Raw genomic sequence first — 13,606 nt, forward strand, 5'->3', positions numbered from 1 at the left:
AGAGAGAGTCGCAGAGGTCACGAAAGAGTCCAGAGGGGGGACTGGAGGCATCTAGGTGGATGTTGAAGTCACCAAGAAAGAGGAGTTGAGTGGTTGAGGCCAGGAGTGAGGAGGAGAGGTCAGACCACTCAGAGAGGAAGGAGGAAATTTGACCAGGTGGCCGATAGATAGTAGCCACTGTAAGGGAATGGCTAGGAGAGAGAGAGAGTCGGCAGACAAGACACTCAAAAGAGGAGTAGGTCTGCGTAGGAGTGACAGTGGCAGGAATCCACTCAGGGAAGATAAGGGCCACACCCCCTCCCCCTGCACTGTTGGGCCTGGGCACGGAGAGGATCTTGTAACCGTCAGGTAGGAGAGTGTCAAAGCTGGTGACAGAGCTGCCTGTGAATCATGTCTCAGTGAGACCGAGGACGTCCAGGTCCAGTTCCTCAAGAAGGCGACAGATATCAGAGGAATGTTTGATGGCAGAGCGAGAGTTAAGAGTGGCAATGTGGAGAAGGTTGCCATCCTTGAAGGACTTTCGGGGAGGGGTACAGATCAGAGGTACGCCCTGCAGAGGTGTAGAAGAAGGAGGTGAAGAAGGAGCACGAGAGGGGGCAGGGAGGGAGGGTAGAGGCAAGGTAGCCAAGGACAAAGGAGGGGGGACAGCAGGAGAGAAAAGGAAGTTGATGAGGCGTGGGAAGCATCTATCAAAGAGGTGAAGGTTGGCCTGAGGGCCTTGGACCAAGACAGTCCCATTAGCGTAGACATTAATGATGGCCTTAGAGGAGCGGAAGGGGGCCAAGAGGACATCCCAACGGGTGCCACCATTAATGGGAGAAGAGGAGAAAGGAGAGAGCACAGAGACCATATGAAGCGTCCATAGGTCAGGTGAAGGCACGAAAAAGAGGATGTCAGTGAGAGTTTCCTTGGAGCAGGCATTAGTGTAGGTGTCAGCGATAGGGAGGCCAGGGTTGGAGACCAGGATGTCCTTTTTAAACTTTTTCCTACCAGATTTAGTGAGGAGAGCAGGATAGTCAATAGAGAAGCAGTTAGAGAAGATAGGCGAGATAGAGAGCACCATGGAGTAGGTGGGAGTGGAGCGGAAGACAAACGAGACGAGAGCACGCAGACAGGAAGTGAGCAGCAAGGCCAAGTTTACCACATTTCAGAAAACAACAGTAATGCGTATTAGGTACCCAGTGGAGAGGCCACCTAAGTTTGAGAAACCTGCGAGGGGAGAAAAACCCTAGTTTACCACAACTGTGGAACACAGTGAGGTGAAGACACCGTGCGCATGAGGTGAACAGGTGTAGGTGGGGTGTGCCGGGAGAAGGTGAAGAAAGCAAGGTGAAAACTGGCGCCTGGCGTCCCCTGCGGACACCTGCAGACACAGAGGTAGCCGCAACCAAGGAGCCGCCCTTTGCCTAAGGGGCCCTTAGCCGAGGGGGCTGCCGGGCAGGGGGGCTGCCCAGGGGGAATCAGTTATAAGGCAGAAGGAGGGGAGGAGGGAGTGTGGGCCGGCAGGGAGGCGGGAAGGGAGAGGAGGACCAGGAAGTGGCTGAAGGGGGAGGGGGGAGCAGGCACAACAACGCACTCGAAGCGCCGCAGTAAAATGAAAAGAAAAGGCAGATACACTCACTGGAGGCCCCAGAGGACCTGGTAGGGCTTGCCTTGGCCTGTAGTCACCGGCGACTGCTCTCACCCGCTCACGCTGCACAAGAGGCGATTTGATTGACATGTGGTAACGTCCGAGGCTGTGATTGATTTAAAACCTTCCCACCGTCAACCTTCTGTTTTGTTAATGTCATCCGGGGTGCAGGGTCTACGCCCAGATCTCGGTCTCAAGTCTGCAGTGTCTAGAAATCCCAACTCCGCCTCGCTGACAATGCCTAAAAAGTCTGAAACATGCCTGGCGTTGCTTGTGGTTTCGTGCAGAAGGGATATAAGCTAGACGTTCAGGCTGGACTGCCATTTTGGGGTGGCATCACCTTTGATTTTCATGTGGTCTTTCCCCTTCTGTGGTGACACGGCAGGCTGAAACACGATGGTCTGGAGGCTTGCCCAGAGCGATGACAAAAGTTATAATTGATTCAAAATCTTACAACCATCTATCTTGACAATGCTGTTTAGTGCAAGCTGATTCCATCGCAATTTCTGGCCCCCTGAATGTAAATTTAACAGCGCCTATCAGATTTTTGTAAGGACAACCCACATTAAAAAAGAAAAAATCCCCGACAAGCCCAAACTCAAGACTACCTTTTCTCTCCTGCATATTTCTCAACAAACCATCACCTGGCTTCCCAATTCCTGGATTCTCTGGTGTGCCCCATACTAAATCTGATTGCCGCTCCCTGCCCCTCCAGACACCCTCCCAAGACTCAGATATCCTGAAAGGTAAGGCTGCTTATTATATCAGCACATAACCATCGTGACACTATAACCCTACGTCATTTATGTCTTTTAATGGACTTCTGCTGTACAAGGCTGCCTGGGACTCTAAAGTCCTGCTGGTTGTCCTATGGTTGAGTCTGCACTGCATTTACAGAACTCTGCCAGTAGGTGGTAGCACAATGTCTGAAATGAGACTGGAAGGCAGCAGCTGTTTCCCAGTGATTGCATGACTGACATGTGGCCGATCCAATGACTGCAGGGCTCCTGAGAGAACAGGGAAGGCGGGGAGGACTGCGAGGAGAGTGTGTAAAGCAAGGAAAGGAAATACACTGTTTTTCAGGTGAGTGGTGTTTTAAATCTCGTCCTATTTAGGATTTCATCAGCTCCTCTCCTCCGTGAGTGGAGAGGAGATAATCCAAACGCATAATGACAGGAAAACTACCATTATGTGGATCAAGACATAACGGTTAATGTTTCATTTCCTGGGCCAGTAAACCATAGCTCTCAATTTTTTGACATCAAGGCGGATGAAAACATCCGATTTGTTTTGGGGTGGGGTGAGAGCCCATTGAAGTGAATGTGCGTATAGGGAGCTTGGCAAGTGAGACAGCTGATTGTAAGGAGAGTGACGTTTTTGTTACAAATTAATCTCGTATTGTATTTATAAACTAAAACATACTTTCTCACATGAGGCTAAATAAACACACCATAGAAAGTGGAATCTTATCAGTGCTGACTTGGATGACTTGAGTCTGTGTGGCCGACCCCTACATTTCTGTTTGGCTTTCTTCTGTGCCCACAGCTCACTCCCTGGCTCAATTCGTAAGACTGAGCCTGTGTGGTATCAGGTAATAAAATCGCAGCAAAAATGTCACAGGTAAAAAAAATTGCAGCAAAAATGCTGTGGTTTGACCTGGTAAAGGTGTACCCCATTTTACCATTTAAAGGGAGCGGGGGTGTCCCCCGCTCCCTTTAAATGGTATAATGGGTCCGGGGGTTGCGGGGGTGTCCCCTGTATCATTTACATGATTGTGGCGGCAAAACCACAGCATTTTTGCCGTGATATTTTGTATACACTGCCATTTTTGCCGCGATTTTAAGGCATGGAACTGCCTGTGTGAGGTATGCACCAGAGTCTGTGGCTCCAAGGCGGGTGAAAAAGATGAGCTGGTCGGGTGGGCGGGTGTCTGGATGCTTTTTGCGGGTTACACCCACTGAAAGCGGGGGAGTTCCGAGCTATGGTGAACTGTCCTGGAGCCTTTCGCCACAAGGTTCAAGTGTGGTACATTAGACCTATGCGGTAGAGACTGCATGGTCTTGGGCATCACCACTGAGGCTCCCAGGAGTTTCTTTATGCATTGCGCTCCAGATGTTATTCTGCCTTCTAGACCACACACGAGCTGGTTCCTGTATGTGTCCCCTTTTGATTTTACAGGAAAGAGGGGACAATAGGTGTAGAAGACGCGTGGCACACGTCCAAACTCCTGTAGAAAAGTAGATGATGTGGTTATGTTTGACCCTCAGCTAGTGCATGGGATTTGAGGAAGCAGTTTGGTGATGTTGCATTGTGTTTGGTCGACTGCAGCTGGAGTGACTAAATGCTCCATGCGCTTATAGCCAATTCATAACTATTCACAGGCATCTGTCCCAACCCAAGGACCACACGAGTCCCAGAAATCATTAGAACTACAGAGTTGTGGCGTCGTCATTGACTCATGTCACGTGGGGAAGGACACGGGGAAGTGGTAAGAGGAGGGGCGAGCGACGGAAAGAAAGTCAGTTCCAGTTCTGAGTTGTAAGAATAAAGAAGTGTTGCGCCCCACCTCCAGCCTCTGCCTTTTATTCATGCTAATGAAGCATAACAGGCCTCTGGGGGGTAAGGCGTCCACTGGGCTACCACAGGAGTGTAAGTGTAATTCGTGAGGGGTAAGAGGTCTTGTTCTGAAGCCCCTCACATCACTTTGCATGTGTTGGCTCCGACCTGCATACCATAATGCACTCTTCTGGGGGGGCCGGGCAGGTCGATCAGCCACCGGAAATTCGGGGGAGAGCAATCTGTGCCAGACAGCATCAGACACAGTGCTGTGCAGGGCATCTGCTACCTGTTGTAGTTGGCCCCAGATGCAGAATCCTCTGCAGAGCTGGAAACCTTTCACATAATTACTGCTGCCCACCCCCCAAGCCTCCAGCCCCAGAATCCCCATGGGACCTTGGAGAGGCTACAGTGAGTAGTGGACCTCATCTCTCCCCGTCCCCGCCTCCACTCACTGCAGAGCCAATCCTCCTGCACTTCTACCTCTACGAGGGGCAGGCGGCTCTCCTCCACATGGTGCCACCCCTCCGTCCATCCAGCGTTTCATCATGAAGGGTGGCTTCTACTGCAACATGGATGGATCGTTTGATCAGTGCCAGGGGACGATTTCACCTCTTCTACACCCTTTGTGAAATGCGCAGGCTCTCTTATTCACAAATGTATCCTGTGCATTTGTAGAGAGCCAGTTGGCAGCACATACAATGTGCTGGACAGACCCCCTTGCATAAATTGGTGTCAGAAGTATGATTTCAACTCTGATGTAAGACAGGCCCCAAAGCACTGCTTTGGGTTCTGGGAGTGCATTTCACAATGGCGACCATCTAAAAGGCCTGGCATTGTGAAACATCAACAACAGTAAAAACACATTTCTATCTCTTTTTGAGGGATAGAAATGCGAGTGGAACAGCGGTGTTAATACTGCTGCTTTTCCATTTAAGTAAAAGACAGCATCCAACTTTACCCTGTCATGCATTGCACATCCCTCTGCTTGTTCCAACAGGCGCAGGGAAATATATTTGTTTTTTTGCACATTTTAAAGTGCAAGTGTTGCACCTCACCTTACACATACACTGTGATGTCATTTGTGGATTGTTGTGATAAAACGATGCCAGCCTGTGAGCAGGAGAACATTCTGTTTAGAGACAGCTGGGCTGCTAGCAAGATTATGGGTAAGCAGATGGATCGGATCATGACACTTTTTTCTACTACAACTCTTGGTGTGAGTCATCTTTGCAAAAGCACCCCATTTATGAATTCGGCATGAGCTTTAAGATGCGCAAAAATGCACGCTGATTTGCGCATATGTGCAAAGGAAGTCAATCGTGGCTTCTGAATGTGCACATCATTGATGCACACATTCAGATTCCTTTTGATAATAGGGTGCAACTTTTTTTGTGGCAAGTGAGAGATGTGCTAGCATGACTCGACACTTGGCAAAAATATTATTTTGCCTATCTGGCCTTATATGTCCACATGTGTCCATCATTGCTAGAAATTGTGATCATTCAGATACACACACCATTGTTAGCAGCTGCCATTACATTTCCAGGTACTTGACCCATTGGTATGGATTGCCAACCAATACCCACGTGATCACCACATTATTGTGCATTGTCACCAAAAATCCAGATAGATCATTGCTGTGCATTGTCACCAAATATCCTGGTACTCATACCTGTGCCAGAGATAGGCATCATATATCCATCTGTTATACAAAGGTAGCGGGCGCCCCTCTCTCGCAAGAACAGACATGATAACCTGTTCAGTGGTTATTAACCACTTGAGAGTTCGCAGCCACTGCTTTTACTCACTGTGCCTTTCACAGATGGGAAATATCCATTTGCATATCAGTCTTTGTCCTGCCCGTTTTGGGGCAGTCCAGCACCGAAATACAATGGCAACTCCAATCTGAACGAGAGTACCACCAGCAACCCCATACACGTGTTTCACCCTTGTTGGGGATCATCAGTGAGGTGAAGCTGATGCCTCTCTAAGCACAGTGAGAGGGAGACCACGTCTGGTTGCCCCCAGGGGACCTAGGGTTACCAATCCCAGGTTCCTTAAAAATTAGTTATACAAAGGTAGCGGGCGCCCCTCTCTCGCAAGAACAGACATGATAACCTGTTCAGTGGTTATTAACCACTTGAGAGTTCGCAGCCACTGCTTTTACTCACTGTGCCTTTCACAGATGGGAAATATCCATTTGCATATCAGTCTTTGTCCTGCCCCTGTAAAACTATCATATATCCATCTATTCATACCATGGCTCGAGATTGCCACCAGAATTCCAGGCAATCATGCCTTTGCCGGGTATAGTCTTCAGTCTTCAAATGCGCACATATTCATGCCATTATCATGAATTTCAATCAAATGTCTAGGGTCGTGACATAGTATAGGAGGATCCTCTGGTCACCTATCCTAGGTGTCAATCACTTGGCAGGAGACAGTGAACCGGGCAACCAACAGGGTTGCCAGTACCACGCAGACCCTCCCTGGGCTCACAGCAGGGCCAGAGGCTTTGACCTGTGCCACAGCCCCATTGCAGTGGAGGCTTGACCCACCCTTGATCCATCACAGGGTCAACAAATATCCAGACAGCACTGGACATTTGCCACCTCCCCTCAGGGCGAGCCTGTAGCTCCATCTCAGCAGACACAGAGCCCCTGAATATGAAAAGAGGCCTTTACCTTTAAGGGGAAGCATTTGCCTTCACTCTACATTGGTTGCATGTGTTTTGATAAGTTGTAGTTTCACACATTACATCAAATTAGTCATTACAGACTTTGAGGGATCCCCCTGAAATTCACAAGCTACAATATTCCAAGTAAGTGGCTTACCAAATGCTAAAAAAGAACTAAAAAAGCACATTTACAGAAGATTAGAAAAGGGGGAGAGGGTACCAGAAGACTGCTCTGCCTGTACTAAATGTAAAAATCAGAGTTTGGGGGATATGCTGCTAGTCTTTTTCCTAAAGAAAGACACTCTGGGCCTCATGACGAGTTGGGCGGTAATAGCACTACCGCCAAACCCCCCCCCGGCGCTATTAGTGCCGGATCACGGGTTTGGCCGAACGGTTATTGCCCATTCCCCATTGGGCCCATTCGGGAATTCCTCATTCCCCATTGTGCCCAAAGGGGAAAACTCGCACTATTACCGCCGACGGATTTCCCGCCGGTGGTAAAGGTGCTGAAAATCGGCAAATTTGCCCGGATTGCCCCCCAGCTCAGAGCTGGGGGGAAATCCGGTAAGGTCATGATCTGGCGGACACTTAAATGCAGTGGTAATAGCGCTACCGCCGCATTTAACAGTTACCGCCAAACTCGTGATGAGGCCCTCTGTCTTGTGTTCTTATTTAGAGTAATAAACGTCAAGGTTCCTAAATGGAGACCTTAATCTGCACTAATTCCAATTATCAAGTTGTTTCAAGCGATTTCAAGAATAATTGCTAAAAAAAGGTTTTATAGAATGAAAAAGATCAAATTCGATAAGTCTTCTATAAGATTGGGGCCGACACTTGGCTGGTGTTTCGCATAAATGGAGCTTTTTCTGTGAAATTTAATTGGTATCTAATCATCAGAGTCATGTTAAAGATTACATATTTGCCAAGGCACAGAGGAAAGAAATATAATGGACGAAATAAGAACCAAAACATCATAAATTAAACACTGAAAGAGAAATTATAGTAGACATTACATAAATACATGAGATCACAAAAGAAAGGGGGGGATACGTTTCTTGTTAGTGAACAACTAGTGTACACCTGTAAGCAATCATAATAATAAGGATGCTAAACATATAGATCTGGATTCAGAGTTAAATTGGATCAGAATTTGTAGTGCAATAAGACATAGACACATGATCCAAACACTTAATTTGTGGTTTAGAAATGTGTAGTCAATCTAGTACTGATTACAAGTAAATAGGTTCCTAATATTATAATCATAGGAGGTGGTAGTAGTTGGTAGGTGGATTAGGGTTAGATACGTTTTGTTGAAATTGATACCTTACGAGTTTCAGTGAATGTTCCTTGATAAGGTTGCGTTTTGCAGATCTTTGTAGTAGAATTGATTAATCATCTGCTGCATTCTAATTGTAGGTATCCGATCTGTTAAGGGCTGAGACTGCTAAAAAGGTTAGACAATTCGGCAGAATTGAAAACATTCAAATCTTTTACCACTAAGTTGTGTGAGGGTTGGTTATCATCTAAATTGCCCTAAAAAAGTGATATTTGTGTGAAACACTTGGCAAGTGTTGCTCCAATCTTTTTACAGGGACATTGTTTCCCGGCAAGAGATTTATACACCAGTGATACGTTTGGTTCAATTCATGCTTATTCTTAAATTAAACCATTAAACGTCCAAATTTAAAACATCAGATAATTGCTGGATTGCAATTATTCATAACATAAGATGGTGAAATTGCACAGCATTATCGTTAAAGAAACTCATGATTGCACTAAAAAAGGAACAATAATAAACCTAATTACATTAAGAACAGGTGCACCTATAAAAATTAACACAAACTCAATACAATTAGGCAAACAAAAATTATTATTGAATAATGGAACTCTATTAAGCAAGTCTCTTTTAGCCTAAGACCCCAAATTGTAGACCTTTATAATTCTGATATTTATTTCCATAATTCCCAGGCTGCAACTATATAATCGGCTACTGCAAAGGTGACAGAGTCAGCATCGCAAATGCGACAAAGATAATGTGCCTTGGAAGTGGTTATTATTATGGACAGAAAAATCAGTCTTAACAAATACTTCGAGTTTGTATTGTAGCCAGGGTAGATAACTAAACAATGCCGCAAATCACTATTTGGTTGTTTGGTCCACCTGGCAACAAGTGTTAGTATACCCATTCTGACCTTAATATACAGTATATTGGAAAACAGGTTAAATCAAACGCACTCCCCAAATTGCCCTTTTACTCAAAATAGCTGCTCTGCATACATTGAGACAAACTAGCCAATAAGATTTGATTGATTGTCCCCTCTTCCTCCCCTCTTTATAGGCTTATTTCTAAATCAATTTGGTGGTGATCAATTACAGTGCATCACTAATAAAAAGGAATCTTCATCCTGAAGGCCACCTGTCCTTTGTGGCTCAGCCTCCGGTAGAACGCAAGGCAAAACACCCTTCTGTAATTGATAAATAATGAAGAACACCAGCTCTCAATCCAATGCAGACTGGGCCCCACGTTTGCCTGAAAGCTAACGCTGCACGTGCCCAGCTCTAACCTTAGTGCAGTAATAGGGGTCCTTGGTAGCAGTGATGCAAAGGACCTATGCACCTTGTTGTCAAATTTCTCCAATTCGGACAAGTGCGCGAGGCCCGATATGTCTGACACGTACAAGGTGTCTAGTAATGCGTGTGCTCAATATAGCTTGAAGACTAGTAAAACAGATTGATCATGTAGCATTTAATAAAACTGTGTATGGCACCTACATGCCTGGAAAATAAAGGTGAGCCTTTAGATACCTGTCTCACTTTCCAGAAAAACTAAGCTGTTTCTTCCCATTGCGAGTCATACAATTTGTTTTTGCGACATTCATTGTGAAGCCCTAATTAGAGCATATAGACTCAATTAAATCTAGCTGTTTCTTCAAACCCGTTGGTGTCTTAGAGATTGTAACCGCCATGTCCTTCAATTTTAAGATGCTCATTTTTTCACCATCAAGAAAAGGAGCCTACACTTCTAGATTATTGACTTCCAGAATAACGGTGCTGATAAATAATGAAAATAGCAGGGGGGGGCATCACACAACCCTGCCTTACACCTAATTGGACAAGGGAGCTCTTGGTGGTCTCCCTGGTCCCAAATCTAACAGTAATAACATTTTGTGATTACAAATTAGAAATCTATAACAGTAGCACGTGGGGCTCCCAAGTCTGATTAGTCCTTCTATTGTTATTTATGAGGGACAGCGTTGAATAGTCAATGCAATAAATATACTTCTCCTGTTATTAAAATAAACTTCTAGTTTAACAGATATAAATGAAATATGTTGTCAAGGGTACTCACCCCTTGGCAGAAACCCTCCTGCAACCTTGACATTACGGGGGTAATTCATAGAATTCAGCGCACGAGTGGTGCACGCGGCTGGCGCACAGAGGGACGGTGCGCTAGTCTGCGCCAGCCGCGTGCACCAAAACCCATTTCAGCGCACAGCGTATTCATGGATACTTACATCCATAACCAGCCATGGCGCAGAGTGGCGCAGCGACCCTGCAGCAGCGCCAGTTACGCCCCCAACCCCGCCCTGTGCGCCAAAAACATCGCACAAATCCCCTACACGGTGCAAAGGCCAGTGGGCCAGCATACTGCCCCCCAACCACGAAAATGCATGTAAAACCCCCCGCGTACCCCTCGGAATACGTGTACCTCGCTCACGCTAGCGAAAACGCATGTAAACCTCCCCGCGCACCCGTTGGAATACACGTACCCCGCTCGCGCAAGCAAAAATGCGTGTAAAACTCCCCACGCGCCGCTCGGAATACGCGTACCCCGCTCGCGCCAGTGAAAATGCGTGTAAAAGACCCCGTGCACCCCTCGGAATATGCATACCCCGCTGCGTCAGGTAAAATGTGTGGAAAAAGTCCACCCTGTGGTGTGGGCTAACTGTGGGGCATGGGGAGGGTGGATGGGCTGCCTGGGGGGCATGGGGAGGGTGGATGGGCTGCCTACGTATATTCCGGGGGTGCACAGGGAGTTTCACACACGATTTTGCTAGCGCGAGCGGGGTACGCATATTCCGAGGGGTGCGCGTGGAGTTTTATGATTTGGCAGTGTTTGCCCCCCCCCTCCCCATGCCCCGCAGGCAGCCCATCACCCCATACCATGCCCCGCAGGCAGGCCACATGGCACCATGCACTTGGGAGCCCCGACACATGTCCTCCACCCCACCCCCCAGTGACGGGCACCTGCCAGCAGGCCCCGACACATGTCCTCCACCCCATCCCCAGTGACGGGCACCTCCGCCCTCTTCTTCACTCGCCGCTGTGTAAAGGGAGACATTGAACACAAGCATCAGGGTACTGAACAATAGTCCCCTAGACACAAAGCAATAGCACATGAGTGGCACTGTCAAACGTCACTTCCATCATGTCCCTCCACAACACATGGGTCAGTGCAGGCAACACACATGCAGGAACAGGCATGGCACATGCAACAAACATTTGCATCCATGTCCAAGGCACCATAGAAACATCCAATGGTCGGCTGAAACTCACATGCATCATGGGACATGCTGATCACATGCACACACATCACCGGAGGGTCATGCATCTGGCCCCGTATACCCTAAGACACAGTGAATACAAGGATGACTAAGCTCTATCTGCAGATGAACACATCACGGACATGTGTCATGCATCCATGGCGTTTACCAGTCACTCACACACTACTCAGACTCACAGACATGTACACCATGCATGTCCATGACAGCAGCACCCATCTCTCATACCCCAGACATGTCCAGGTACAGACACAGGCATGCATACACGCGTACATTCGACATGCTGCTCCGCATGATGCATTGTGACACATAAACCATCCATGTGGGTCACGCTGACTGCACTCACATGCAGCACCATCATGTCCCTCGCACACACACATCCATACATGACCCATGTCACACATACAGCCAAGTAGCTAACTACCACCACACTGCAACATGCACTGTTTTAAATAGGATGCATGGGCACTTACCGCTCAACTCCAGACGGGACTGCATCCTGAGGATCTCGTGGTGAAGCACTGGGCGAATGCGCTCCAGGACCCTCATCTGCAGGGTGGTAAGCTGGCCCTGGAGCCTCATTGCATCCGCTGTGTCTAAAATGCGCTGGGCCTTCTTGAGGGTCCTGGACTTGTAGTCCTCCCAGCGCTTTTGGACGTGTTTGATGTCGCGGGGTGCTACCCTCTCTGCGTTGATGGCACCCACTATGTCCGTCCAGATCCTCCTCCGTCCTTCCTTGTCAGCGCGCAATGGTGTGAAGTGGGCATCATAATGCCCCAGGACTTTCTCCACCAGGATGCCAACTTCATTGGCAGCAAAGCTGGCAGCCCTCTGCCTCTCTGCTGGGGGGTTGCCACTGGTGCCAGATGGTGTTGCGTCGGACATGGCAACCCCCGAGGCAGGTGTGGGTTGGCAACTGCGTCCTGGGGCTGGGCTGTGGAGTGATGGAACACCAGTCAGAAGTCTTCTGCTCCAACAGGGGTGGTCACAGTAATTGGACCCCTGCAGATGGCAGATGTGCAGGCACCAAATGGCAGGGCACGGTGGCAGCAGGCAGCAGCAGATGGCGCATGGGAGGCTGCTCGGGGCTATGGGGGCAGTAATTCAGCCTTCTGGGCAGGAGCATGGTCTTCCGTGTGTTGTCGCGTGGCCAGCTTGATACAGAATTATTTGGCATGTGAAAAACAGCAAATTTGCGTGAATTCCGAGGAAAGGCCCTTAGCGCGTAAGCGCGTATGTGACGTAACACGCGCAGGCGTTTTCCTCAGCACGGGTGCATCCGCACGTGCAAAAAAATCATGTCCGTGTGTGAATTTGTGTAATTCGAGGAAAGAGCCTTAGCACGTAAGTGATGTTACGTGCGTGGATGTTGCCTTCAGCACGGGTTAAAAGTGAATGCGGGCCAGCAGACCACTGTACGTGCTGTTCGTGGAGACCAACGCGTGTGTTTACTCTGCTGGAATCACACGTGATTACTTCACAGTATCTGAAGTCCGTACCTCTTCTTTTGGCGGGGTGTTGTCTACGTGCACAAGCGCGTGTGTTTTTGATTTTTTTCTCCACGCAAGGCAGGCGGTGTTGCGTACGCTATTTTTCCCACTGTGGTTCCCCTTGTGCATCACGTACTGTTTTTGAGGTCATAGTAGCCTGCGTGTTCCGCACGTATGTCTTTTTTGTGTCCCTGGGTGACACACTGTACTGCTGGAGGTAAAACCCACGCACGTGGGCTACTGGGGTCGCGTGCACATTATTTTTTTTTAATTTTCAATTACTTGTTCTTATATTTTGTCAATTTTTGATATCTTTTTTTTACTTTTATTTTTTTAGGGGGTGCCTGAGCATTGCGTGACCCATCATTTTTCCCCATGGGTCACAGACAGCTTTGCAGGAGCGCTGGGGTACCTATTCCATCAATTACCCTGCCCCTTTCTAGACAATTGCCCAGGACAATTGTTGATTGAACCTCCCATAGCCTATTTTCCATCGGTGCCATGGTTGGGAGGCCACCAAAGGCTAAGGGCGGCAAAGCTGGGCATCCTCCCAGGCCTGGGCGTGGTCGGGCACATGGGCACGAGACTAGGGAGGACGGGGAGTCCAGGGTGGCTACAGGGGGGAAGAGGCGGGGTGCCCCTCTGGGGCAGGATGCCCAGCCACGTGCTGGTGCAGGCATGCCATCAC

The 13,606-nt window shown here is 48.3% G+C and overlaps 1 long non-coding RNA gene across 2 annotated transcripts in view; it reads left to right on the forward strand.

Annotated features, from left to right (window-relative positions):
• The first annotated feature begins 2,636 nt into the window (after nucleotides 1-2,636).
• LOC138497274 (uncharacterized) overlaps nucleotides 2,637-13,606 on the forward strand; it is a 69,593-nt gene continuing 58,623 nt past the window's right edge. The window contains exon 1 of one of the 2 annotated variants that reach the window (XR_011278555.1): nucleotides 2,637-2,713. This is a non-coding gene — a long non-coding RNA (uncharacterized lncRNA). The remainder of the gene's footprint in view (nucleotides 2,714-13,606) is intronic. The other variant, XR_011278554.1, reaches the window with a different exon arrangement.

Source organism: Ambystoma mexicanum, chromosome 5q, assembly GCF_040938575.1.
Source record: "Ambystoma mexicanum isolate Mex_15411 chromosome 5q, UKY_AmexF1_1, whole genome shotgun sequence".
NCBI lineage: Eukaryota > Metazoa > Chordata > Amphibia > Caudata > Ambystomatidae > Ambystoma > Ambystoma mexicanum.